At 42.6% G+C, this 27,902-nt stretch overlaps 1 protein-coding gene across 5 annotated transcripts in view; it reads right to left on the bottom strand.

Moving 5' to 3' along the window:
• Positions 1–27,902, bottom strand: part of LIMS1 (LIM zinc finger domain containing 1) — an 82,105-nt gene that overhangs the window by 44,328 nt on the left and 9,875 nt on the right. The window contains exon 1 of one of the 5 annotated variants that reach the window (XM_067295170.1): positions 823–832. The exons of 3 other annotated variants lie outside the window; for them this stretch is intronic. The gene's annotated coding sequence lies outside the window, so the exon portion shown is untranslated. Of the gene's footprint in view, positions 1–743; positions 779–822; positions 833–27,902 lie in introns of those variants that run through there. One more of the 5 variants, XM_067295178.1, reaches the window with a different exon arrangement.

Raw genomic sequence — 27,902 nt, 5'->3', positions numbered from 1 at the left:
AAAAAATAAAAATATCTCCTATGGACTTTTCATAACATTTTAAAGCATGTAAAAACCATACGATTCTTAAGCTACAGTGAATGTCTTAAAGCAAAAAAGCACAAATGCCCTTCTTTAAAAGCTTTGTTTCACTGGAGAATTGACTGACTTTTGAACACGGAGAACTCAGTCATATCAGAAGAGACAAAACTTCTGTAACAGATAGAAACAAAGCTGTTCCGCTGAAATTACGCTTTCAGGTTTAATTACTCTTGCTGTTATGTTTCTAAAAAACATCCCCTTCTCAACCAAATCAGCACTCATAATTACCCCATTACTCAAACAATCAGCAACAGGACGTTTGCCAAACCGACCATGAATTCTCTGTTCTGTAAGGCTGAATGAGGACAAAACAGCTTCCTTAAAAATGCTCCAGACGAGCAACAGCTAAAGGAGTATCAGGAACACCAGAACACTTTCAAACATTTCAAGAAAAATAAACAACGGTGTTCAAAGCTCTATCACTGGTGCCACCAGATTTTAGTAGTAATAAAACCCAGCAAGCTAAGCTATTATTTATCCTCTTCCTGACCCCATTTATCACTGTTCCCATATACAGCTTCTGTTCGTAAGAATCTCCCTGCAAACGACTGAAAGACAGTATAATTTGATACGTTGCCAAACTTTTGGCTTTGAAAATAGCATAACTTGCATACATACAGAAGTCAAAGACAGCCCGTAAGTATAAACATGCGGACACTTACTGACAGGGTGTAGACTCGCTGACAGCAGCTTTGCAATAAGCAATTTTTTCCCATATATAGCTTTACATTGAGTACTCACTGTTTTTGTCTTTTCCCTGTGGCTTAGTGGAAGTTGTGATAAAAGAAAAAAAAAAGTGACTTAGCAAACCACTTCCTTCTTTCACCCTGTAAAAAAATTTATGCAGTAAAGAGGGAAAAAAAAACCTGAATTCATCAAAGTTTAGAGTTCAGCCCCTGTCACACAAATTCTCCATCCCTAAATCACCAAGGAGGAAAGGAAGCAAATCCCCTCCCCTGCAGAAAACAGTCTAGCTGTAACTATGTTGCATTTTTAAAATGACGAAAGTACGAAGACCTGAAAAGGGAACCCACAGCAAAGGGCTGTAGATTCACTTCTCGGGATCATTCAGGTGTTTTCATCTTACAAATTTCCTGGTGCTCCAGGGACTGAAGATACTTGTGACAACTTCAGTCCCCTCTGAGGTATACTTTAATTTGTGTTTTTTTATGCTGTTACCAATGGTCCTCGGGGTGATTAGACAGTGCTTAGAGAAGTGAATTGCGGCTAATTTCAGCGTCCTATTTCAGAAGGGGCCCCACATGTGCCTGTTGCATGGTTGTCTCCACGAGTATCCTCTTTCAGGGGACTGAAAGAACAGAAACAGGCAACACTGAGTTTATCACCCAGACATGTCAATGAGTGTGACAGAGTCCTGGGTCTGTAACAGGGAAGAGCAACATCTGGAGTTAGGGGGGAGCAGTGTGCAGCAAGGCAGAGGCGCCCTATCTGACTGCCAGACTGTCCCTCCCAATGGCACCAATGCCACGGGGTGGTGGAAGACCCTCTTTCCCCACTCTCCCACCTGCTGAGAAAGAAGAAATACCCTTGATTTGCTTCTTCTCTGAGATGAAGGCAGCCAATTTCACTCCTCCTCTCCATCTCTTGGAAGACCACTGCCTTCTTTGGCAACCTTAGCACAAGGGAAGGACTAATTGGGAACAGAAACCAACCACCACCTCCTAGAGCAGGTTAGTGTGATCAACCTGCATGACTGAACAAGAATTAAGTGTCATCTCCGTCGAGCGGACAGCGGCCTAAATTCAGTTTTCCTAAGGGAGTTTGAATCTGTTGCATGTCACTTCAAAGGCGCCAGACAATCCTTTACAAGTTAAAGCAGTAATACCCTTAAGACCTACAATGCTCCCTTGCCATGCGCTACACAATCAGAGCTATATTAAGTAGTTAACAAAACCTTGCTCACTGCCAGTGACAGGGACAGAGCGCCACGATGGCAAAAGCTGTATAAGCAGAAGGTTCACAAGGCCACAACCTAATTTCCACAGGCGGCAAGCAGGACATGCATCTAGGCAGAATTGGGTTCCCAGTTCAGCTCATACAGCAGGTGACAGTTCACATGCAAGAGCAAATCTACCCACCAGCATATTCCACTGGACACTCTTAATAATGTGGCTTTTGACCTGCTACTGGTTACAGAGGAAAAAATTACAAAGATGCAGATCTCAAACTGTGCAATCTGTCTAAAGGTAGCTTTCTTCCATTTAAATAGTGGCTTGTACAGAGTATGCTCAGCAATTTTTAAAGGTTTAATATTTTCTAATCGTACATATCTGACCCTCCTAACACTATTTAACCACTCTTTGGCAACAGGGGTTGTAAAGTATGTTTGTAGAGCTTATCAGTGAATTAAAGAAAATTGCTATTTTTTCCTGGGTCACTTTGCAGTCAGAAAGGAACTCACTGATTCATCTGTTTATGAAAAGACCACTAACACGCTTGTCTTCTTTAGCCTCGTACTTATTTTGGCAAATATAGAAGGTAAAAGCTAATACATTGTGTGCAAACTTGACTACTTGCCCCTGATGCTTCAAAACAGTGAAAGCAAGCATGACCAGCCCCAAATTTATGGCAGATTTTAAAGAGAAAAGCTTATGTATTGCCCTGAGACATGGCACTTGTGCTGGCCATTTTCACAGAGCTGAGACAGTGATCATAAGGTAATACACAAGTCATGTCTATGCAGATAGTCAAAACTAAGTACACTGTAGTGTACTTATCTGCAACATTCAATGCATCTCAGAGATGTATTCAAGGCTGTGGCACAAAATGTTGCCTTCTAGGGCTTTCTTACAAGATGTCAGAAAATGCACATTTATCTCATTAAAACTTCTTACTTGTTTTGATCATATGTGCCAAATACTGCTATTCCATACCAGCAGATACTAATTTTGCTCTCTCTTCTCCACCATATCTCTCCACATCCTACTTCTTACTTTTTCTATTTCTGTCTTTAAGCCACTTAAATTTATCACTAACCATTTTCTGTGGAGAATTTTACAATTTAAGTTATCTTTCCAAACTGCTGTTTCCTATACTACTGCATACTGCTTCCTCATTTGAACTTCTTATCTCTTCCTGCGAAGGCCCTAACAGTACACAAACAGCAGCAAAGTTGTACTAAATTTATCATTAAACAGTTACTAGCTTAGGAGAAAGAAGGCACCACAGCTTTGTCTCTCAAAAGTAGCATGGCAAGTGTCAAGTTAAGAGCAGTTTTATAAGTTTTGTTCACTTTGCAACAGTTGGTCCCAGTCTCATCAACACATTTTCCAAGAGATCTGCGCTAAAAGAAATCTTGTGAACAAAATTATGGCACAGGAGTGCAGGACAAGGCCAGCCCCATATTACATGGATGTAGCACAGAGTCCATGCTAACAAGCACTGCCATAAGTACTGTTGGCTCCACTCACCCAGTTCGAGCATACTGGGCAGCACGGTGCAGAAAAAGCTCTGGTCAGAAACCACAAGGTCCCACCAAGCTTGATTAGGCACCAGAGCTTCCAGCAGCAGCAGAAGATGAAGCGGCAGCTGTGACACTGTGGCAACGAGCAGGCACCCATGGTAGAGGAGAGGGGACAGACCTGAGGCAGGAATGGAATTAGACTAGTTCTACCAAGTGAAGGTTGACTATGGGAGGGAAGCATTGCCTCAGACCCACATTTTCCAAAGTATTTTTCTTTGCTTCTCTAGCAGACCAGCATGAACCAGAACAGCCACACATGGGTGGAGACAGATCCCCATGGCTGCTCCAGGATGGTTATCACTCTGCAGCTCCCAGACTAGTTTGTATCCTACTCCCTACTTCGGGCAGTTTGGGTAATCCTCCTCAAGGACAAGGAGATCTTTGAGATGCCCACATGGCCAGGGGCTGTTGGACAAGCCAGACAGTCACACCCTCCAGCTGTCTGCCTTGCCACCCTATGAGATCACTGCTTCCAGAGCAAAATAAGCAGAAGGAAACTTGTATTCATGCCTCAGTTGTTCCAGCTCGCTGAGGGTGTAGCTATACATGAGATGACTGAGCTGATCTAGGAGTTCACCACCACCAAAAGGGCAAAGCCTAGTTCCTTTCCTCCCCCCTTCCCCTGCTCTTCCTTTCCCCACCACCACACTCCTTCCTCCCCTTACCTCTAATCCCAGCTGCAAAGAGCAGCATCCTTCTTTAGGCCATCTCTGGCTCCCATCAGAGCCCTCTCCCAGCCAGTGCAGCCCACCAAACCAGCAGAAGGCCATCCACTTTGAGGAGGGGGGGGTAGTCAAATTCAGCCAGTGCAGAGCCAGAGTCCAGCGAGTGCCATACCCAGTACAAGGCGGAAAGAGGGAGCACGAAAGGGGCATCTCTCCATTTCAGCCAAAGTTCAATCAGCATAAGCTTCTCACATAGCTTCCCTGGGCTGGAATGGGTGGCACATGCTGTCCACCTGCCAGGTTAGCAATGAGGATGTCACCTCTGGTAGGCTATGGAAGAGGGAGGGAGTAAGCCACAGCCACCCATACACTCAAACTGAGGGGTCTTTGTGAAAACAGCATTTATCATCTTGTTAGGACCTCTTGATCCCAGCCCTCTCAAGGTTTGCAATTACCCTTCTCAATTAATCAGAATCAGTAAAGCACTTCCCCTTGTAATTAAAAAGTGGCTTTAATACATTTCAGAAGTCATTTGAATATGAATTGCATGTTTCCCCCTGCAAATATCAAGGTAATTAAAATCCTTGACTCATAATAAATTATAGACTTGTCTGTGCACTTTCTTGTTGTGCTGAGGTCTGAGACAGATCTGAACTGCAATTTATCATCTCCCTTATTTTCTTTCTTTGCAACAAATTCTCAGAATACTACCAATTAACCGAGATTGCTACTACCACTGGTCATGCAAGATGTGCGCCCACAGTTTTTGCAACTGTTTTATTCAAATCAATTTCTTTTTGACAGTTTAAAAGTATTTCCCTTTACAAAAAATCCCGTTCTATAGCCTGTGGAATCGGCCGTGTCTTCAACCACAGCCTACACCTCTAACTCCCCTAATTGTCAGAGGTTTCCCTCTGGCAGCCTGGCCTGGCCCCGGAGCTGCGGGATCCCGCAGGAATCTCATCAGCAGATGGAGCCAGAGATCCACAAACCCTGAAAAATCAACACCTTTTCACAAGTTTCTTCTTCACAAAATTTGCTGTCACCACATTCTCGTAATATGTTATCTGCATAGATCATTCAAACACAGCATTTATATACTTCTCCATTTGGTTTTGAGCTTCTGTTTCTCAGAGAGAGAAGAAATTAAGAGGGAAATTGTTGATCATAACACAAGCTTCCTCAGAGTATAACACGCTGAAGTTTCATTTCTCATTGTGCCCCTTTGCTGTTCACCTCACCCAAACTCTGGACAACTCTGCCATCATGGTTGCAGCATTTATTCCTTCTACAAAAGCCTGATCCCACGTTATGGTCACCTGTAGTAAAGGACTGCCCTTACTGACCTAGGTCTCCTTCCCACCCCAAATCCTCTGTTGTCAAGCCACTGCTTTCCTGTCAAATATTGAAAAGTTATAAAGACGTAGCCTTTTTAAAAAACAAAGAGGGGAAAAAGCCTTCAGGGCTTCACTTGAAGTCCTTTCTTTCAGTGTCAATCAAAACTGCCATGAAAGACTTAACTCTAAATCTCAGGTGAGCTCACAGACAGGCAATCGAGGGCTAACAGCAAATTCATTTACATCAGAGTTGTATCCCAAAACCAGCCTAACTTGGAGTCAGGCACGAACCTGAAATTGCAGACATTCAAATGGCACCAGTAAAAGTTCTCCTGTTCTGCTAAAAGGATAGACACTCATTTCTTTCCTCTTGAACTCACGGTAACATTTAACACAGCTCTTGACAAAACACTATTGCTGCAGTGGAGACAGGCCCAGAGTACTTGCACTACAATGAGTTGCCCTGTGTGGCTGAGAGTCCCTCACCAGGAAGTGATGGGAAAAACCACCCTCACTGCCAGGCTCGTAGTTTCTGAGTCCCCTGGGGACCTCTCCCCTCTCCTACACCTGTCAGCATCTGCACGCTGGCACTAAATAACACAGCAGACCCCACAGGCTCAAGTGCTAGACGCAAGCAGATGGCATCCCTATGGCACTGTGGGACTGCAATCACAGCAGCTGATGGAGGAAACATTTGCTGTTGGGAGCTGTGAAAAGCTTCCTTGAACATGCTTAGGAGTAACAGTACGAGACTTGACCTTTCTGCCTGTGCGCTCCTGGAAGAAGTAAAAGCTGTGTTTCTCTTGTTTAACATGGCAGTTAAACAATGGCATTTGCCAGCCAGTACAATAAATACTACTCACCGATTACTTTTTCAGTCCCTAAAGATATTACTGTTCATCTAGTTACCTACTTTGAATCTGTCCATGGTTATGGTTACTGTAATATTTCCATTTTCAGGGCCGAGCACTGCATCAAGCAGACCCTGAAGTCAGGATTCTTGTGGCCAGAAAGACAAGAAACCACCACTGCCATTCTTTTCTGCCTTCTTCTGTATGGTTCACGTGAGGGGTTAAGACAAACAGCTGAGCTACTTTTTGCCCAGTATGGATCAGAGTCTGGATCCTGACATGTGAGGAGACACATGCCCTGCCACATGTAGGCAGCACAGTAGCAGGCACTTATCATCCCAAACTGACAGGCAATGATCAAGGATATGTCAGGGCAGAGATCCCACTTTGCTCCTCTGGCTTCAACCCATCAGCAACCATCTCCTTTCTGGCAGAACAGCACACAGAAAAAGGAAATGGGATTTTTTTTTGAGAGAGAAGAATTCTAATTCCAGGGTAAGGCTACCATATTCTTCCTAATTCACTTACAGAGACTGCAGACACATTAACTCACAACCCAAATAGATTTGTCATTCATGGAAGCAACCTTGTTCCTAGACTGCAGTAAAACATCATGTACCAGCTAGTGGGTGCTGCAGGCATTCCTGTCTTTAAGTGCCTTCCTTCTGGCTTTAACAAGGCCCATTATCCTCATCTGGCAGAACAATCGCTCTCAGGCTTTTTCAGCAATGAATACACAGCCTCTTCCGAAAAAATTTTTTTTTTTTGATTTTGCTACTTGAAGAAGACAGCAGACTACAGTGCTTTATTGTCTGCCAAAAGACAAATGCTCAGGCAAAGTAGGAGAAAACAAAAATTACTGACCATTTCATGCTAACTTTGGATTTTTGAAGCATATTGGATATGGGACCAGCATTCCTGACAGGAATGTCAGCATTCCTCTGAGGTGAGAATTTGTACCTTAAACTTTCAATTTTAGGTCAGGCTTCTGATGGAAAATAGAAGCCATCATACTAAAAGGGATCTGAAGAGATCATTCTGGTCTGTGTCTGTCCCATCATCCTCTGCTCCTCCTGTCACCCTCTCCCCCGCAACATAAAAGCAGAAAAACCTGCAACATTGTCAACCTTACTCTGTTCTTAAGAATTTCATTCGAACAATATTACAGAAACTCCTTAGGGTAAACTATTTTACTATTCTAATAACTAACAATTTTCCCTATTAATCTTCGGTTGTTAAAAATAAAGCTGATTGCTTCTTATCCCACTTCAGCAGACATAGAGAATGAAAGGTTACTTCCTCTGAAAACTGTTTACAGCACTTTTTTTTCCCCTCTCCGCTGGCCTCGCTCCAGTTTTTTTTACATCATTCTCAAAGTGCAGTAATGAAAAACAGATGGTACTGCCACCAAGACCTCACCAACACCAAGTTTGGCCAATGGGCCCTCCTTTACATTTTACATACAACATTCCCAAAATAAGATTTGATCTTCTGTGCAAGAATGTCATATGGCTGACTCACTTCAACATGTCCTCCAGATCCTTTCCTTGATGTACGGCTGCCCAGTCCCCCGCCATTCGAATTCTCCGTCACAAGCACAACACTTAGCACTTCTCTTTATGAGGTTTCAACTTCTTCGTTGTGGGCCCTCTCTCCAGTTTGCCAAGATCTCTTTGAATTCAGCTCCTGTTCCCCTCCCCACCCCCAAGCTCAAGGCCACCTTCAAATTTCATAGCCAACTTTCAGTTCTTGCCTCCAGGTCACTGATCAAGTTACTGAACAGAGGTGGAAAGGAGATACTCCTGCAAGTTGCTGTCAGGACGGTGGTGGTGGCTTCGTGTCAAAACAAGAATTCTTGTCCAAATGCCTTTTTTCAAATCAGCTGCATATCAGCCTTCCGGCAATTTCACCTAGACTATCATTTCCAATCTCCCGTGTGCTTCACTACTAAACAAGGCCAACAGCAGTGACACCAAGCAACAGACCAAGCACACAGAAAATGATGGAAAGGAAGGTGATAGCAGCAGTATTTCAGCGAGTGGTGTGAAGGCAGTGGCAAGTGACAAGAGAAGATGGGTGGATATGAGGAGGGAGAGAAGCAGCAAGACTTTGTGCTCCAACAAAGTTAAACATCATGGCTCTAGAATATATTTTTCTTATTTGCTTATGAGAATTCATGCTAGGCAGTGTCAACAGATAAATACCATTTACTCCCTCCCCTGTATTTATTATGGTTGTTCACCTGCCCTGCTCTTAGAAATCTGTATATTTTAAAATGCTGTACTAATCTCTAAGTGCCTATAAGTTGACTATTAACTGTATGCCTCACCTGCATCCCTGGAAAGGTGATAGAGCAGCTCATCCTGGAGGCTATCTCCAAGCATGTGGAGGACAAGAAGGTGATCAGGAGTAGTCAGCATGGCTTCACCAAGGGGAAATCATGCCTAATAAATCTGATAGCCTTCTATGATGGAATGACTGGCTGGGTAGATGAGGGGAGAGCAGAGGATGTTGTCTACCTAGGCTTCAGCAAGGCTTTTGACACTGTCTCCCAGAACATCCTCAGAGACAAGCTCAGGAAGTGTGGGTTAGATGAGTGGACAGTGAGGTGGATTGAGAAGTGGCTGAATGGCAGAGCTCAGAGGGTTGTGATCAACAGCGCAGAGTCTAGTTGGAGGCCTGTAGCTAGTGGTGTCCCCCAGGGGTCAGTACTGGGTCCAGTCTTGTTCAACTTCTTCATCAGTGACCTGGATGAAGGCACAGAGTGCACCCTCAGCAAGTTTGCTGATGATACAAAACTGGGAGGAGTGGCCAATACCCCAGAAGGCTGTGCTGCCATTCAGAGAGACCTGGACAGGCTGGAGAGCTGGGCAGAGAGGAACCTCATGAAGTTCAGCAAAGGCAAGTGCAGGGTCCTGCACCTGGGGAGGAATAACCCCATGCACCAGTACAGGTTGGGGGTTGACCTGCTGGAGAGCAGCTCTGTGGAGAAGGACCTGGGAGTGCTGGTGGACACCAAGTTAAGCATGAGGCAGCAATGTGCCCTTGCGGCCAAGAAGGCCAATGGTATCCTGGGGTGCATGAGGAAGAGTGTTGCCAGCAGGTCGAGGGAGGTGATCCTCCCCCTCTACTCAGCCCTGGTGAGGCCACATCTGGAGTACTGCGTCCAGTTCTGGGCTCCCCAGTACAAGAGGGATGTGGCACTACTGGAGCAAGTCCAGCGAAGGGCTACAAAGATGATTAGGGGACTGGAGCATCTCTCTTATGAGGAAAGGCTGAGAGAGCTGGGCCTGTTTAGCCTAGAGAAGAGAAGACTGAGAGGGGATCTTATCAATGTATACAAATATCTAAAGGGAGGGTGTCAAGAGGATGGGGTAAGACTATTTTCAGTGGTACCCAACGACAGGACGCGAGGCAACGGGCACGAACTGAAACACAGGCAGTTCCATCTGAACACGAGGAAAAACTTCTTCACTGTGAGGGTGACAGAGCACTGGAACAGGTTGCCCAGAGAGGTTGTGGAGTCTCCTTCTCTGGAGATATTCAAAACGCGCCTGGATGCGATCCTGTGCAACGTGCTCTAGGTGACCCTGCTTGAGGAGGGGGTTGGACTAGATGATCTCCAGAGGTCCCTTCCAACCTCAACCATTCTGTGATTCTGTGATTCTGTATCCATACCTCACAGGGGTCAAAGTTAGGCTGACTGGAGTTAGAATTCTCCAGCAGTCTATTTTTGCCACCTTTTTCAAATATAAATACTACATTTGCCATCCTGTACTCCTTCTGAGGCCTCTTTCATGTACTCAGAAAGCATCATGAATGAGCACTACAGCAGTTGCTGAACCATTCAGTACTACTGCTGGTACCATATCCATATTAAGCCAAAATATTACGGAAATTGTATCACACTGTTTGACATTAATATGGACAAAAGCATTCTTCCTCAACATTATTACTGCATATTGCTATTATCTTTAAGGATTAAACAGTAATAGTGACAGCTGGGGAAAATAAACAAAAAACTAGTACTGAAATGCAAAATGGAATGTTATGTTTATGTCAGTGGAATGGTACAGTAAGACCAAAAGATAAGCCTCCTTTAAGAACTTATTCACACATTTCAGTCCAAGTCTGGCTACATTTATTGCCAGTTACCTGAAGCTAGAAACAGCATGCAGAATGAGGAACATGCCATGAAACCGAAGCGTATGACAGGCAGTTTCATTAACGATCTCCCATTTCCATAGTGTTACTTGAAAGGGGAAATGAGATAATGCTGAATCCATGATTCTTCCAGAGTGCCAAAGAAAACCCCTTTGAACAACATGCAGCAATCACATTTCGACTACCACTACCAGCAGTCACTTTCCTCCCAAATTCTCTGGCACTAGATCAGGAATCACATTCGCAAATGCTCTGAAACAAACAAGGCACCAGCTGGCCTCCCTGCCTTCTTCTAATGACTCTTTGTGAAGTGGAGCTCTCTCCTGCAATTAGGAAATACTCCAGCTTAAAATAGGACCCCCTTCCCTATCTCACCTAGCAGGAGTCAAAAATATAAATTACTTCTCTCTCCACCCCTCCCAGCGATAGCTTTGGATTGCTTGAAAGTTTCTTGCCAGGGCACTTGAAGAACTTGCCCCACTGCCCAGCCCTTGCAATACCCCAGCAGTGCGGCTTGTGGAGAAGGCCAGCACACCTACAGCGTTGGCTGATATTTACTTTTTCTTTGAGTCTTGCATTACCTCACAGTTTTCTTGCTGAAGGGATCAGCTTGGGTACCATCTGTCCAGACTTGCCTACCTGAGCAAGGCCCACGTGGTCAGGGCTGGTGGACACAACAGAAGAGTGAGTTGGGGCATAAACACATGCCTGATAAAGCAGTGAAAACCCTCAGAAAAAACAACTCATTACAAAGGCTGGATTTGTTTCAAGAGCAATTTACTCAATGCCTAGATTAAGAAGCTCCACAGAACTATGCTACTTGTGGCAATTCTCCATGCTACTTCAAACTTCTGGATTACTGACAGATTGTAACATGCAAAACACTTTCTTCATTAAAAAGGCATTTAACACCACCACTAAAGGAATAAATAGAGGGAACAGCAGCACTGATGGAGGAAAAAACAAGTTGTTACATATCAAACCAGTGAAGATGAGCTCAGTGAAAGAACTTAATTGTTTGGAGGGGGAAATACAGTGACTCATGCTTTAAAATTTCAAGTGTTCTCAATACAAACTCTCACAAGACACTTACTCAAAGACTCTAAACCACTTTAAGGATTCAGTAAGAGACTCTGTGGGCTCTCAGATTTTAATAACCTACCTAAGAATAACTATTTTGAATACGGGACCTCATTCACATTATTAGCAGGGTCTCAATATTTGAATAAATGGGTGTTTCAATATGAAACAGTCTTGAAGGTTTTTGTTACATACTGTTTTGCATATTTGTATCCTGCACAAGCAACAGAAATTGTTAGCAAATATAAGATGGAAGACTTCTGTGCTTACCATTCACTTTTGTACCTCACCCACCATACTGCTTTCCTCTCTCCTGCCCCTTCCCCACCTCTCTTCCCCCCCTATACTGGGGGATACAGAAAATGAAGAGCGCAGAGACTGCTATATAAGAGTTCATCTTCTCCAAGTAGAGGCACATTTGCACAATTCGGAAATACATGCAACAAGCTTTTTGGAGGTCAAAACAACCTCAATATTTCTCCTCACAGGACAGCCCTTTGCATGTCTGTCTTGTGCTTCAGTGCATTAACCCTAACAAACTCCCCCATCCCTTTAGTTCAACAGCACTGAGGTTGTACATCCGCATCAATCATATTAACTTTTTATCCAGCTCCCTTTCCATCACCCAAGCAGATTTCTGGTCTCTGCCCACCTTCCCCTCTTTCCTCAATACCCTTCTCCTCTCCCCCAGTGGGTTATCCAAGAACTTATTTTCCCTATCAATAGTTTCAAAGTAGTGCACTTGGAAGGTGCAAGGCAATACACATAATAGCAGTGTACTGAAGCAAAAGGTTATTCTTTAGAAGATAAAACCAAAGAAAATCCTATCTTTAATCGTAGCTGAAGTCTTCTATTTGACCTTACAAGCACAAAACTGAGTAGTGAGTGTAGTTGCTACCAGAAAAGGCTACCAGTGCCAATAGCTATGAAATAGCTTTCCAAACTGATGCCATCATTTGATTCTTTTCACCCTGAATAACAGCAAGGGGGCTCCATACAGCAAAGTAGATCAGTCACATCTACAAAATATCTAAGGTACTACTCCATAGTGGTAACATCATTACGGAGAAACAAAAATATTGTCATTATAAACCAACTTCCATTACCCTGATGCTTATTACTGAATAATACATTAAAATTAACAGACTTTGTATCAACACTTTTTTTTGCAATTCCACCATATTTTAAATATATGGTAAGCCTAGAATTGTATTCCTTTTGCAGTTTTACCTGATTTTGCTTATTTTTAAGGTAGGAAGACGGGCATGTTGAAGTAGGGAACACTCCCCAGATAACCAACCTCTTTACGCACTGCAGTCCTCCACTGCCTGCTTCCCTCTACTGTGTATAGCTCTGTCTCTTGTGCTTGAGCATCTCATGGTACTTGAAGTATCTACCCTCAAGCTCACCTGTAAACACCTAAAGGGATGTGCTTCTGTGCTCAACGTACAGCCTGGGACTGCAGGTGGGGAGGCAGTGTAACTTCTCAGAGGTCAGGGAGAGGGTGAAGTGCAGGGAACCAAATCCCACTCCAGGCTTGCAAATCTCCCCTCACACCACCTGCAGCCTGGAAGAAAGCTCAGGCAGGAAAAACAAAACAAAACAAAACAGGAAAAACAAAACAAAACAAAAAAGAGAAGAAATGCAAAGCTCTGGAGTAAAGCGCTCAAGTCCAACCTCAGCTGCGTGTGCAACCTATCTGCCAGTCAGACTGACAGACTCTGCCATTTAAAAGCCAGCCCAGTGACACAGCCAGACAAGAGATGTCAGTCAGACTTCTTCTCTCTTTTCCGTTGTCTAAATGTTTATATGAAGCTGCGAGAGAAGCAAATGACTTCCTCTCTGTCTGTGGCCTGTTTGGGCTGCTGCTCCAGAAGCACATGCCTGAGTTAGCGTGACTGAAGCAACAAATCCAAACGAGTAAAGTTGAGAGTTCATTCAAAATTCAGCCTGCTGTTGAAGGAAGCAGGACCCAGCTCCTGCAGCTTTACCTCCTCAGTGCAGCCACCGTACCACTGCACACATCTGCACAGCCCCGTGCACCACGCAGTGTCAGGACACCTCCTTCCTCCCTAACCGATCTTTCGCCCTTTCTTTGCAACGTGCCCTACAGCCCAGATGATGATTCTCACTGCGGCTACTGTGCAAAGTGGCGCTGGGAGGTGACAACACGAGGCTGATGCTACAAAAAGCTGAGGCACGGCAGCGCATGAGGACCTGCACCCACTTTCCCTGGGATCACATGCTGATGGGAGGAGAAGGTCCTCCCAAATGCCTGGGCACGCATTTTCATTTTCTTTTCTTTTTTCTTTTTGCAGAGGCCAGGGAATTACTGTTCAAAGAGGAAAGGAGGGACTGGAAGAATCCTTGGCCCCGAGGAGCGGAGACAGCGGCTGGGCGCAGCGCCTGCCTGAGTCAGTAACCTCAAGGCAGGCGGCTGCTGCTTCCCGCCAGCCCCACCCTCCCACCTTACAAATTTCGGCACAACATACTATCCCTCCCAGGGAGCTGGCCCCCTCTTAGTCACGCCACTTCCCAGCCTGCAATACTTCAGCCATGAGCACTTCCTTCCTTTAACCAGCCTCTCTAAACGAAACATGGCACCAGATACCACACATTTTACGTTATGAAAGAAAACAGCTGATAAGCTCTTTTGTCTGCACTTGGAAACCACCAATTTCCATTCAAATCAAAAGAAAGAGACCAAGCAAATGCATTTATATTAATCACAATGAAGAGGCAGGCCGCAAACTTTCTTCTCTTTTGGTGAGACCCACTCAGTTAGGCAGCAGCGCTGGCTGGAGAAGCGGTGGTGGTGCAGTTACCCACGGGATTCATGCCACTGCACAGCCTCTGCAAGTGGGGGCAAGGCTCCCTTTGCAGAGGGCTGGCCTTCACAGAGCCCTCATCAGGTGGCAAACAACAGGGGGGGGAAAAAACAGGAGAAACTCATTTGCCATCAGCTAGATAACGAGATGACACCAGCTGATGGTGACGGACGTGGGATCCACACCAACACCTAGCAGACAATCGCTGACGCCCAAGCGATTCATTTTGATACTAACTGAAGAGACCCACAGGCAAATCATGAAGCAGACAGGAAATGGAAACTAAAGCACGGTAACAGGAGGTCGCATCTTTATACGTCCCCTATTCCTTTTTATATTTCACCTAGTCTTCTGCAACCTCCTCTTCCAAGGAAAGGCATCCCCAGGCAGCGCCTCCCCTACAGCACGCTTCCCTTCATAGGGACTAAAATACGGATCACGCCAAGTTTTACCCTTCTGCAGTTATGGCTCCTAAGGAGGCCACCACAAGCAAAAAAAAGTTGTTTGGGGGTTCTGCTGGGGGAAGGTTAATGGAAAAAAGCTGAGGGCACGTGAACAGCCAGGAGAGGAAATCCATTTGTTCACACAAAAAGACTGCAGTGGTTTAAGATCTGTTTTAAACTGACTTGGATGAAACGGGACAACCAGACTTGTTTGGATTTAAATGAGATTTTTTTATGTTTAATTTCAGAGATGATTACATGCACAAGTCACCACTGATTAAAGAGGGATATGGATACATAGACTGTCATCTGCTTTCTGGTGTCAGCCCACCATGCAAGCTCTTATCCCAGTGCCATCATAAAACACGCCTGTGCAACTTTCAGGTAAACTGCATCTCGGGTGTGGGGAGGAGGCAAATAAAAAGAGATATAACCAAAATTAAAAACAGCACAAGACTTCTTTGGAGTAACAGGGTGTGGTATTTCTCAGAAAATTTTCCCCTTAAAAATAATTGTGAAAGCCTCTCCAGCCACACACCCTCCATGAAAGAATGTGAAAAAGAAGAAACTTCACTCACAGGGATTATAAAAACAATCGCAATGTGGATTACACATATGCAGTGTGTTATGCATATAAACAACCAGGTTCAGATAAAGAATGCAGTTACTGTCATGCTGTATCCTTAAAAAGCCTCAACGGTTAAAACACTAAGGTCTAAACTCAGTATTAATCTGTAGCAGTTTTTTGGTACCTCATTTCTGCTTTCTCTGACAATAGACAGTCCAATTTTTACCTCCATTTACTTCGAATTGCTATAAAAATAGCAAGTCATGAAGTTCAGTGGAATATCATGTACTCAGAAAAGCATATAAATATTAACTATTTTTTTCGTGCGACTTCATGTGTGAGGTAAGGTACGATCAATTTTATTTGTGTGGAAAATAAGGCAAATGTGGAAGAATTAGGGCAGTACCAGAATTTCTCATCTTGGAATTCAATGGTTATTTTTTCCTTAATCCATTCCCCTTCACTAAGTTACATGTTTATAACAGCAATAGAAATAAATGAGGAAAGTGCTAGCCCCAGAAGGAAATGTGCTCTAACATGGGACTTCCATAAACACTCAAAATTTACCAAGAATCATTTGAAAATACTGCAACCATCCAGCTCAAAAAAACAACAACAAAAAACCCCACTACTTCTTTCAAATTACCAGGGTGATGGTTATTCTGAACATAAGAATTAGCAGAAGACACCAAAATCTCCAGATGTTGTACATAAGTAAGTAAATACTAATTTTGTGCACTAGGTATTCAAATAAAAGAAAGAAGTTACTTCCAAAACAAACTCTTTTGCTTTCTAAGTAACACACAGCCACAAGGATGCCAAGTTATTTCGAATAACAGCATATAACTGAATTCATTCAGGATGGCAAAAAAGTGCCAACACCTCTATTTTACTACCATTTTTAGATCACGACCATGTCAATAATATGCAACTATCAATCCTGTGTTTATGCATAAGGTGTTTCCATTTTGGTTAATGTATAAAAAGAGTACGAAAGTAATTTTTTAAAAGTTATTTTGCTTGTCTAGCACACCTCTTTCAAACTGGCTCTGATCTACCACTGAGAAATGAGGCATCAGTCCAAAGTAAAGAGTAAGCTGGGGGGTCGGGGGTGGGGGGAAGGGAATCTTTGAATAATATTCAACAATTTTTCTACTAGTTAAAAAAAAACAAAAAAAACCCAAAAAACAAAAAGAAAAGAAGCTTGTTCATCTGAAACCACACTTGGAAAAACAATTTAGGCTCCCTCAACTTTAGGAAAAAAAATGCAGAGGAAGAGGTGTTTTTTTTGTTTTTTTTTGTTTTTTTTAAACGAAACAAAACCAACCCACACTTCACAGACGAGAGCTCGGCTGTGGAAGTAAATCTCCTTGCAGAGGCTCCCGCGAAGCCAGTCGCAGCCTCGCTCCCTCGCAGCCCCCGCGCTGTGCTCCCGCAGGCACCACCGACGCCAGCATCGCAGCCGCCCGGGGGCAGTGGCGCGCTCGCTGCTCCCGTGATTTACGGCAGCCTGTCTCCGCCGCAGGAAGCAGCGGCGCATACTTTCAGCTTGCGCTTAACCCCGCGTAATTGTGCGCCACTCCTCCTCCCAGCTCTGGGCGTCGCGACACGCACCGCGACTACGTGGCTGCCCAGCAAGTCAGATCGGCATATTGATGCAACAGAAAACCCGCTTTTTTTTTTCCCCTCCTCCATGCTGGGGGTTCGACTTCCGCTGAATCGACAGGCTATTCCCTTTCACTCTGCAACCGCACAGACGCAAGATTTATACACAGAAAGCAGCAGGACTGTGTAGCCAGGGGTTGCAGAGGAGCAAAGCTGCCTCTGTTTTAGAGCAGGGGCAGGGTGCACACCCCAGCGTGGGCAGCACACCGCTGCAAGCCCAGCTTGTGAGCAGGGACCATGGGGGACAACATGGAGGTTTTTTGTCATCCTTCTTCCTCCCACAACCGTGAACATAAAAACAGGGAAGAGAAAATATCCCACCAGCAGCTTGAGGCACTGTGGAAAGGCCAGGCTGGGGCTGGCGAAAAACACTATTTAATGCCACAATACCACCTTTTACTACAACCAGAGCTTTAAGACACACCTTTTTTGACTATTTTTTGTTTATACAAAAGCCTTCAAAAATATACTGGGCAATTACAGAAACGTGAAAAGACACTGCCTGTCCTAAATGCTTAAAAGAGAAAGGTGAAAGAGAAGAGTAAGTAAAAGATGTGATGTTGGGTGCGTACTTTAATTTATCCCAAATCATATCTTTGGTGCTGGGTCCCTGACTGCTCTTCTTTGCAGCATTTCAGGTTAGTTAAACTCCTTGCTGTTGCTGCAGACGAAACGGTTCAGGGGGGATTTGTGTGAGACTGGCGGAAGCCTTCAGCCCCCCCACGCAGGAGCAGCTCCAGGCGCGTCCTTCAGCAGGAGGCCCTGGGAAAAGGCAGCTGAGGGAAGGGGGACAAAGGTGGCACTAAATGGAGACCAACGCAGCGGTTAGAAGTAAGTGCTGGAAAAGAAAGCATACAAAATTCCAGTAAATGGATTTGAGACAGCGATACAGCCAGGAGAGACAGGCAGAGAGATGCTGCTATAAAGCCCGTGTTACACGTTTTGTATGAAACGGAATTGAGACCAGTGGGAACACCTCCAAAAAGATGCTTGGAGTAATCCCTCTGAACTTTTGCTGAAATCACTGAGAACAGCTTTAGATGCACAGCAATTGCAAAAATGGGATTTGTAAGCCATTTTTTTCTGTTCTTGGAGTCATTACGAAAAGCAGCTTTTAAATTCAGGTTTAAATATTCACTAAACTTTTACATTCATCAGAAAAAAATAAAATTAAAATCTTAAACTAGCAGTTCTCTGATGCATCCTGTACCTAAAACTGTAAATTAAATCCAATTTCCATGAAGAACACACTTAAGATGACTCAGTCCAATGTTCCTTTAAATTTTAGACTATTTCCTGACTTTTCAACCTAGAGATCCAAAAAGGTTTTAGAAAAATGAAATCAGCCCTCAGCTTTAACCACCAGTGCCAGGAACAATGGAACAGCAATTAGATACTGAAAGTAAGAGGAAAAAGGGAAGGAATCCAAATGAAAATAAAACCTTCCTTGTGGTCAGATCAGCCACAGGATTTCCAGTTGATTTCCTTTCAACTATGAAGACCTTCATTAATACATTATTTGTACTTGGATAAAGTACAATAGAAATATATTTTTAAAATAAAATCTTAAGGAATGTATATATGCCAAACATGCCAAAGAGCACAAATCTACCCAAAGGGAGGCATTAATATCACTTCTGGGACTTTGCTACGCTATCTTCACCATCTGAACAGAAAGCCACATATTTTGATTCAGAGCAGCATCCTCTACTTAAGGGGCAGGCGGTTTCTCTACAATCTGGCCAACATTACTATTAAGTTTAGATTGCTCAAAGGCACTCTCCCAAATAGAGAAAAATCAGTCCAATCAACCTATAACTGAGGGTATAAAAACAAAGGGTTTGGAAAAGAGACACCACGTAGAAACAACAGAGACTTATTTTCCTAAGGCAAGAGATAGATGCCAGTTCAAGAGCATCCATTGCTGATGTTCTTTCAAGACAGACAGTTGGTAAAGCAAAGGCTTCCTCTGTTTACTGCTTGTGTTTGTTTGCTGCTTGTGTTTGTACGCTTTAAAATTTTCTCTTTCCCAAACAAAACAAAAAAAATAAATCTGTATATCATTCCTGGCTTTGCTCTCTGACCTTCAGCAACCTACAGTCTCTTTGAAATCATAGTTCAACAACATAGTTGATGCACAGCTGATTTCACAATTCCTCAGACTGGGACTAAAATGCTGCAGCAACATGAGTACTGTCGAAACTTCACTTCCAATGTCAGATTTATTAAAAATATTGGCAGGTGACCTGCTCTGGGATAAAACCTACTAGTATAACGTTATCATCAGTTTTCCCACAGCTGACAGTCTCAAGAAACTCTACACTGTGTGCTCTGCCCAATTCTACAGATATATCGCTAGCGCCCACGCCCAGTCCTGTTTGTCCTGCTGAGTGGGATGGTACGACAAACATTCAGCATTAATAGGTATAAAACCAGGCCTAAGCAACATTTTACCTTGCACATAATGCATGTCCCTGAACATCACCAGCAATGCTTTATTTCAGAAACTGGTATAGGAATTACAGCCGTGTAAATGAAATTTGCCAATACTTAGAATAATTAGAACACAGTATACCTAAAAACACTAGCCTGTACTCCTATGACAACATTTTAAACCTCAAGACTATGTACAATACACTTTAGAGATTAAAAGTCTGGATTCTGTGGATGACCCTTCTGAGTACATCACCATCAAAACTTTCCCTCAAAAAACAACTTAGAAAACAGCTGACTTACTTTACACGTGAAGCTGGGCATTTCACAGACATTTTTTCCCAATTACTGGGCAAAAACCAAGCTTTTAAACCTCCCAAGCAGACAACACTTTTTTGTGGTCAACCATCTCTCATGCTTCCAGAGCACTCGGGAAGAGGCCATGCGAGACCTGGCATCCTTCCAGAAGAGCAGTAAGGGGGATCTCCTGGATTGACATCAAACCTTCTGACCAACAACACAGGTAAAACAATGAACAACATGTGGACTTGAAGCTGGTCAAATCATTTTTTGGAAGATCTTTTCCTCCTCTCCTCCCATATCTAAGCATTTCCAAAAAAAACTGAAAGGCTGGACTGCAAGAGCTAAGGGAGCAGCTATGCCTGGAGACTGGATCCACGACTGACCCGAGAGCAGAGACCAGGATGAACCAAGCCACTTCCCTATCCTGGTCCTGCTCCTGTTGAGGAGAGCACGGCCAAAAAACAAGCCTGAGAGAAGGTGATCTTTCGATAGACCCCTTGCAGTGGGGACGTTCTGCTGGGCTCGCAGCTCATTTCATCTGCTTTTAACAGTCATTATAATCAAAGAACTCCCTCTCCCACCCCTCACCTTTAGGATGCTATTATTGGAGTACTGCAGACAGGAAATCCCTGTTAGATACACTTTCTCTGGGTCCGCTGTGTGGAAATTGAGGCTTTAGTGCATAGCCAGCAACATCAAAGTACTGCAAGCAGCTGTTTAATACCACATTTAGTTGCCATTGTTCAGCCCCTGAGTCCTCTGTTCTAACACTGCCTTGCAACTATCCCCTTTGTACACACATGTATTTATAAAGGAGATAATGATAGGTACTGCTGAGTTGCCAGAACCGACTGGTACACATCATTCAGCAGAAATCACCCGCCTTGCTTAAATTCATTAGAAACACAAACACAACACACATGCAAATCATGGTTTTAGCAACTTAATGGGTAAATCATTATGATTGTCTAGAACCAAGTCTGGTTAATGAGGGAGTGGGGGATGATACCAAATGAACAGAAATAGTATTTTTATCATTAAATCCCAATGTGCTGCTTCTAACATCACTGAAAAGTACTGGCATAATGTGAAGTAACACAAGAAATGTTGAACAAGCAGTTTAAATAAACCAGACATCTTAGAAACCGCAGTGACAGATATTACAACAATTAGTGTTTCTTCTCTTCTTTCCTTCTCTACTCTCTTCTGTACAAAAGTGCCTTGCCACAGACATTGCAGTGACCTTCTGCTTCTGAGATTCACAGTAAGTGATTAAAGTCACCTTGACAAAGCTGATGTATAAATGCAGTCCTCCTGGTTGCAGTCCTATTCATGCACATCACTTACTCATCAGTGTTACAAAGCCTACCTAACACCTCTCTCCTGCTTTCCCTTTCTTGAGCTGGTGTTCTGGCTTTGTTAAAGCAGCACAGACAGCTGCTTCTCCAAACTGACCCACCCGTGCCCAGGAGATCACCTGGACTTTGGCATACCCTGCAGCGAAGGGCAGAAGAAAGCCCTTTCAGTGAACAAGCCGACCACCAGGAACCCAACAGCTTTCAGTTGCAGAAGGTCCCAGTGCACCTGCACACAACCTGGTTTTAGTAATCCCACTGCAAATTGAAACCTGGGCTCTCTTTAAAGAATATAACAAACTTGATGCAGGATTCGCTCTATAGAGCTCACATGAGGATCCATTAGGACTCTCATTAAAGGGCACCTTTTTCTTGGTTATGTGTATGCAACCATTTCATTTGCACCAAAGCTGAAAGAACTACCCGCAGGTCACCTGCCAAGTTTACATGAGTGCCAGCTATGGGTCCGACCCACAGGGCTAAGCATGCAAATGGAATGGTACCTTCCACCTTGTAACTTACCATTCAGCACCATACTAGGTTAATTTTTCCCCCCACTGACATTTTAATATTCCACTGTGTAAGAATGAAACAAAATTGTCATTTAGGCGCCAATCTTCTGAACAAGCAGACCCGCACTGACTAGCTTTTAGCAGTCTCTGGATCTGAACTTTCGCTTTCTTTCTCATACTTAACTTAGCATGACAGTTTGCCAAACAATGCAAACCTAATCATGGTAACAGAACTATGCTGTCAAGATCTGTTTAGAAAATGGCATGAGTAAAACCATAGGGTCATATTATAAAATAAACACTTTTTAATTAAATTCAGATCTTATGTATGAAAGAAGCTGAAACAGCCCTACTGGCTATAAGCAAGACAAAAATTATGAGATATAATTTACCAAGTGTAAAATCCAAACGAAAATATCTTCAGGACATTTATCTATGAGCACAGGAATGTAGCACTGGGCAAGCACACTGTACCCATTTATCTAATGAACAGCTGCTCTTCGTTAAATATGAGAAACAACAGATTAAGAAAATAATCTCCCAAGCCATAACTTCCCTCTGTTACAAAACCAGCCTTAGGTACTGCACCACACTGACAAAGCCAACTCAACAGTTACAGTTTCATGTCTATGCCTGATGTGCAAAAGCAAGGTTTCAAGGACTACAGAATTATTTTCCAAGTATTAGCATGTGTTTTGGTTAATTTGGCCATTTATGTTCCATTTATGGGCAGTTATATCTAAACCAAGTCCCACTGAAGTACAAAATTTCAAGTGGCTTCAAAGAGACTTGGAAGAGCCTTACTGCAATTCATCAGCACGGAATCAGTTAATCTCTCTAACTACTAGCGTTTGCATACGTTATCAGAAACATTAAGCAACAAGCAATCAAACAGGGCTTGAGGTATTTCTGTGTACTTAGAAACATGCCCAAGATAACCAAATATTACATTATATTGATATAGTATTCTCTATTTATAGAGAATTGTATAGAGAATATACATGCAGTCTGGAGGAACTGTCACAAAACTCCACTAATCTATTTTCACTGAAGTTAACAATGTACTGCCTACAGATTTTAAAGGAAGTTGATTCTGAATCATGGAAAATCAGCTGTATAAGGGTAATAATTTCAATCTCTATTATAGAAGCTGGCAACAAGATAAGTCAGGACAATCATTTTTTAAGCAAAACTTTTTTTTCCTCCTTTTTTTGGGGGGGAGTTTATATTCTCCATTAGAAATCCAGATCCTGTCTAGGCTATAAAGCTCTCATCTGACCAAAAAGCTACTGAAATGACAGCAGCAAAAGGGATGACACAGTAACGACAGCACACAGGTGTGTTCGCACATGGGTTTGTACCAAGACAAATTTACATCCATTCCCAACAGGCGAGCCTCAAATCTTGCAATTACAGGAGGCAGGGAAAACTGACATTCTTAACATTTCTAGACTTTAAAAAAAAAGGTGTGTGGGGGGACTGTCTTAGAACACAAAAAAGTGTTCTCCAGGTATTTCCAAATCACTCTGAAGCTGCAAAAAAGGAGGTAAACCACCCAAATTTTAAAATTCCTTTGCAAAGGCCACTCTGTTTAAAAAGTACTAAAGGCTGCTGGTGGTCCATCTCGCTTCCCTTTTGACATGGAAATGCAAACAAACCCTTCTGAATCACTCACACAATTTTAATTTCAAGGGGTGGACACATTTCCTCCCCTACAGAAAACACCTCTGTCTTCCTAGAAGACGCTCCTGTATTACTGGGAAAACGTGGGGCAATTTAGTCTTTATTCTCACTGGGTTCCCAGTCTCACATTCCTGAAGATAGAGCCAGATGGGTGACTCAGAAAGTGACTTTGTGGCGCAAACTCCAGAGGAAAGCAAGCAGTAGCATGTTGGCCACTTAGCCAGAAATGACCTTAGTTTGGCTCCTTGTAACTGATGAATAAGCAAAAACCTCCGCCTCCCGCCACCACATATGTTATTAGTGCAATTAGTTAATCGTGTCACTTCATGCCTGTATGCTCAAGAGGAAAATAAAGGCACTGCTGTTGTTTAGGCTGATGAAGCATTAAAGCTGTCCTCTGTACAAGCACACGTTTGTTAGCACAGATAACACACGCTTATGGAAGCAAAGCAACAGGATACACCTGAGCTATTAGAAAATTTACTTCCTAGTTGCCATGATTAGAATTTTAATCAGAAAAAGTTATTTTGGTATTGAGAAAAGACAGAAGCATGGTATTCCCACTGGGCAAAGTTTCAGAGAGGGCTACCTTACAAGCATGCTACCTTGCTGGCATGCTAACCCCCGGCTCACATTTGCAACTCCCCAGGTGCTGTTGCCATTTCACACAAGTCCTGTGTTGCTTATACAGAGCAAAGTGGGCACTTCGGTTTGCTAAGCACATCCTGAAACGCCTGGCGGGAGGATTCTGGAAATCACGGCTACAATTTCTACCAAGAAACCATTTTCCACTCCTCCTCTAGCCCAGATTTATAATGCCACGGGCTTCTCTTACAATGCTGGCAGAGTCATCCTGCCAAGAGGCAGCTGTAATTTTCCAACATTAAGAAAAAAACACCAGCAACGGCAATTTGTGAGGGCAACAGACAAAAGTAAAGCATAACTTATCACAATATTTTTGATGCAATACCATCGTCTACTGAGGCTTAAAATGTTAGTAATTCTTTTTGATATATTTCTTACTTCAGAAGAAAGATTTAAGTAAAGACAACCTGTATTTATTTATATACCTGACCAGAAAATTGCTAGTAATATTTTGGAGACAAGAACCTACTGCAACACCTGCTTGTACACACTGAACTAAGATTTAGTTATGGAATAATTTATGGTACAATCACTTAAGAAAATTTTGCATTTTTTTCCTGCCACTACTCTTACCTGTTTGACTGGTTTGAATAACACACTTCAAATAAAGAGATACCTACATCTTGTAAGAAAGCTTAAAAAAAAAAAAAAAGAAAAAGAAAGAAAAAAAAAGAGTAGTATAGTAGAATAGATGCAGTTTAACACTTGTGTCAGTCACAGATAATAGAAGTGAATGTAGGCAGGAAATTTAATAGGCCAGCTCTACGCACTTGAACTCTTGGCTCCGAGGAAATGAAAATTTAAACTCCTGATTTCACCTCAGTGAACTCAGGATTTTAAGTGTTCTGTGAGATCAGGACTATAAAGTGTTCACACTGAATAAATTAATCCAATTATTTTCATGTAAATATACTGCACTATTTCTTAATTTCAGTTAAAATAAAAAGGTCCTTCCCGTAAGTTTTTAATGTTCATTTTAAGGGAAGAATATTTGAGACAAATACTATGAGCTACTCATCTTCCCTGATTTCTGTTCGTATCACAAGGAAAAAAAGCAAATGAAACAAAGTTTTCAATAAATGCAGTTATGCTAACAACTTTGCAGCATTTATATTCAAGCATAAATGGGACCTTAAGCACTACAATTTGAAATATCAGATATTGGCATGAACACTTTTGGTTTCTTGAACCTTAGATCATATTTCCATGGTATGCAGAAGAACATGTGACAAACCATAAATTTTCTTATACTTAATTCCGGTAGACCTTGTCTCGCTTACATCCTCAAGACCAGCTACAAGAACATTATTTAAACCCTGAACACAGAGTGGATAACTTATCTTTTCAAAATTTGCCGGAAGATCTCTTAAGCTGGAACTATGGCCTTGATCATTTTGGAAACACTTTTTCAATAAAAGGGATAAAAGATGTGTCAGGTGGCCCGGATTCAGTTTTTACATCAAATTCTCTCACCACCATGGTGGTGAGTACTGGTAAACAGCTGTAATATGAACTGAACATGGAATGTTACCCAACACGCGAGAAACAAATCCTCTGCTTGACTTTAGTACCATCAGACTCCTTGATGCCTGCACAGGTATAATGACAGAAGAGAATTTCCATTGCATTCATTCTTTCTTTCAGAGAGGAGAAGCAATGATCCCAACAGCCCATGCTACCACCACACAGACCATCATAGCGCTTGCTGCTAGACCAGCATCGGCTCCGCTGGGCATGCAGTGACTTTCAACCCAACTGTTTTCCCTGCAATTTTCCCTCTGCAGTCTGGTGAGTATTTTTGTGCATGCAGGGAAGTAATATTGCAGCATATTTTTAACTGTACATTTAAGGACTTGCAGAAAATCCACTGTGTTAATCAACACAGCTACTCAAGAACATCAAAATCCATCAGATAAAATGATTGAATCAATTTTACCTCCCATGTCACAAAAAGGGCATTTCACAATTCTTCCTGCCCTGAGATTTTGTTCATGCTGAAGCTTCTCTAACAGGACAATGGTATCGTATAACAGCATTAAATTCCTTGAACATCTCTCTCAAAGGTTCACAAAACTATTAAAAAAACCAAACAGCTGAGCAGAAAGCTTTGTCATGAAATCTGAGCAATAATGGAATATTACTGTTCCTGGATCCTCTCTCCTTGTATCAAGTTCTAGAAATTTTCCCAAGGGTAATGTCAAGGATCTTAACTGTACTGTTTACCCATCTCTGCATGGTAATGATAAAAATATTGATTTCCATATTTGTGACTCAGATTCAATTAATAACATAAGAGATTGGAATTATTTCCTTTGTATTACATTAGCTAAACAATCACAAGTACGAAAAGCCTTACCCACATCAAAATGAAGCAACATTGCTAACACATAACACTTAAAAGAGTGCTTTATTTTTTTCTGTGCTTTTTGAAATGAAGTCCCGGTCCAGCAATCAATTCAATACAATCCTGCCTCGAAACCCTCTTGAAAAAAATTCAGGCTGGAAAAGGGACAGGCATGAACAAAAACATCTGCTTAGTTAGATTTGACTCGGATGTGAGCCTGCACAGTTGAGTATACTGCCTTCCCTTGAGAACAGCACTGAAGAGTTTAACTGAACTCATCAAATATTCCTCACCACTGGGAGTATAATAGAGAAACTCTTTGACTCTCTCCAGGTCCAGCTAAAGTAGTCAGGGCTATAGTTCCCCCGCACAAAATTCTGAAAGTACAGCTCTTCCATTGAGTCTTGCACAAAGATTGGAAACTTCGGACTTTGTCTCTTCACTGTACATAGCCACCAAAAATAATTTATCATTCCCTTGCTGTTTCATCTGACTGCAAAGTTATCACACAAAACATATCCCTGCAGCCCTGTACTCCAAAACTAAACATGACAAACTGACAACTTGGTGCTGCAACCTTAAGACATCAAGTTCCAAGCTTGGCATCGAATGCAGTTTAATGTGTAATTTAATAAGAGATGTCACATGAGCTGGATGCCTGGGGAAGAGGGGAGCCTTTTCTCTTTGAAAAAGAGAAATTGTAACTGCTACAGATTATAACAGAAGGGGATTCATTGCACTGCAGTAAATCCATGAGTTTACCCTAGGGATTGTCTTGGCTCAACAGGTTCCCTTTTTTTTTTTTCCCCTCTTTCCTTTTAATGAACCTGAAACATTTCTTCAGACTTTCAATGAACAGGAAATGAGCCAAAACAATAAGCCCCACAGTTCTTTAGATTATTTTAAACAATATGCCACTATTTTTTGATATAATTGTATAAAATCACACTGCTTCATACAAACAGCATGGTAAACAAGCATGCTGAAGAGGCAAAAAGAGGTAGATTTCTTCAGAAAGATAAGTACTTTTCTAAATAACACATACCCCGAGGATCATATTTATAAAAATATTTCAACAAGCAAGCTTTTTTTTTTTTTTTTTGGTTAAGTCCACTATAATCCGCTGACAATAAAAGATCAAAGGAACTTAGAAGCAAGCCAGGATATAGTCAAAACATTTAATCACCAAGAGGTTCCTTATCGGAGCCATAAACTGAGCTGTGCGTTAGTGGGAACTGCAAGAGGAAAAGCAACCCTGAATATTCACAAGGGTTTTCGTTCCCACCCTCACACAATACATATGACTACCCTGACCTTTGCGCTAGCAACCCAGGCTCTCACTTTGAGGGCAGAAAGGATGGCCCAGGGCTAGGGTGTTGGCCAGGACCTCACCAGAAAATTGCTATTAATACCAAGACCAGAATAACCCGGATCTAGCGTTCCTCCTCCCTGGCAGGCTTT

Source organism: Apteryx mantelli, chromosome 1 (assembly GCF_036417845.1).
Source record: "Apteryx mantelli isolate bAptMan1 chromosome 1, bAptMan1.hap1, whole genome shotgun sequence".
Taxonomy (NCBI): domain Eukaryota; kingdom Metazoa; phylum Chordata; class Aves; order Apterygiformes; family Apterygidae; genus Apteryx; species Apteryx mantelli.
Note: the sequence above shows the minus strand (reverse complement) of the source record. Positions and strands in the feature narration are given on the sequence as shown.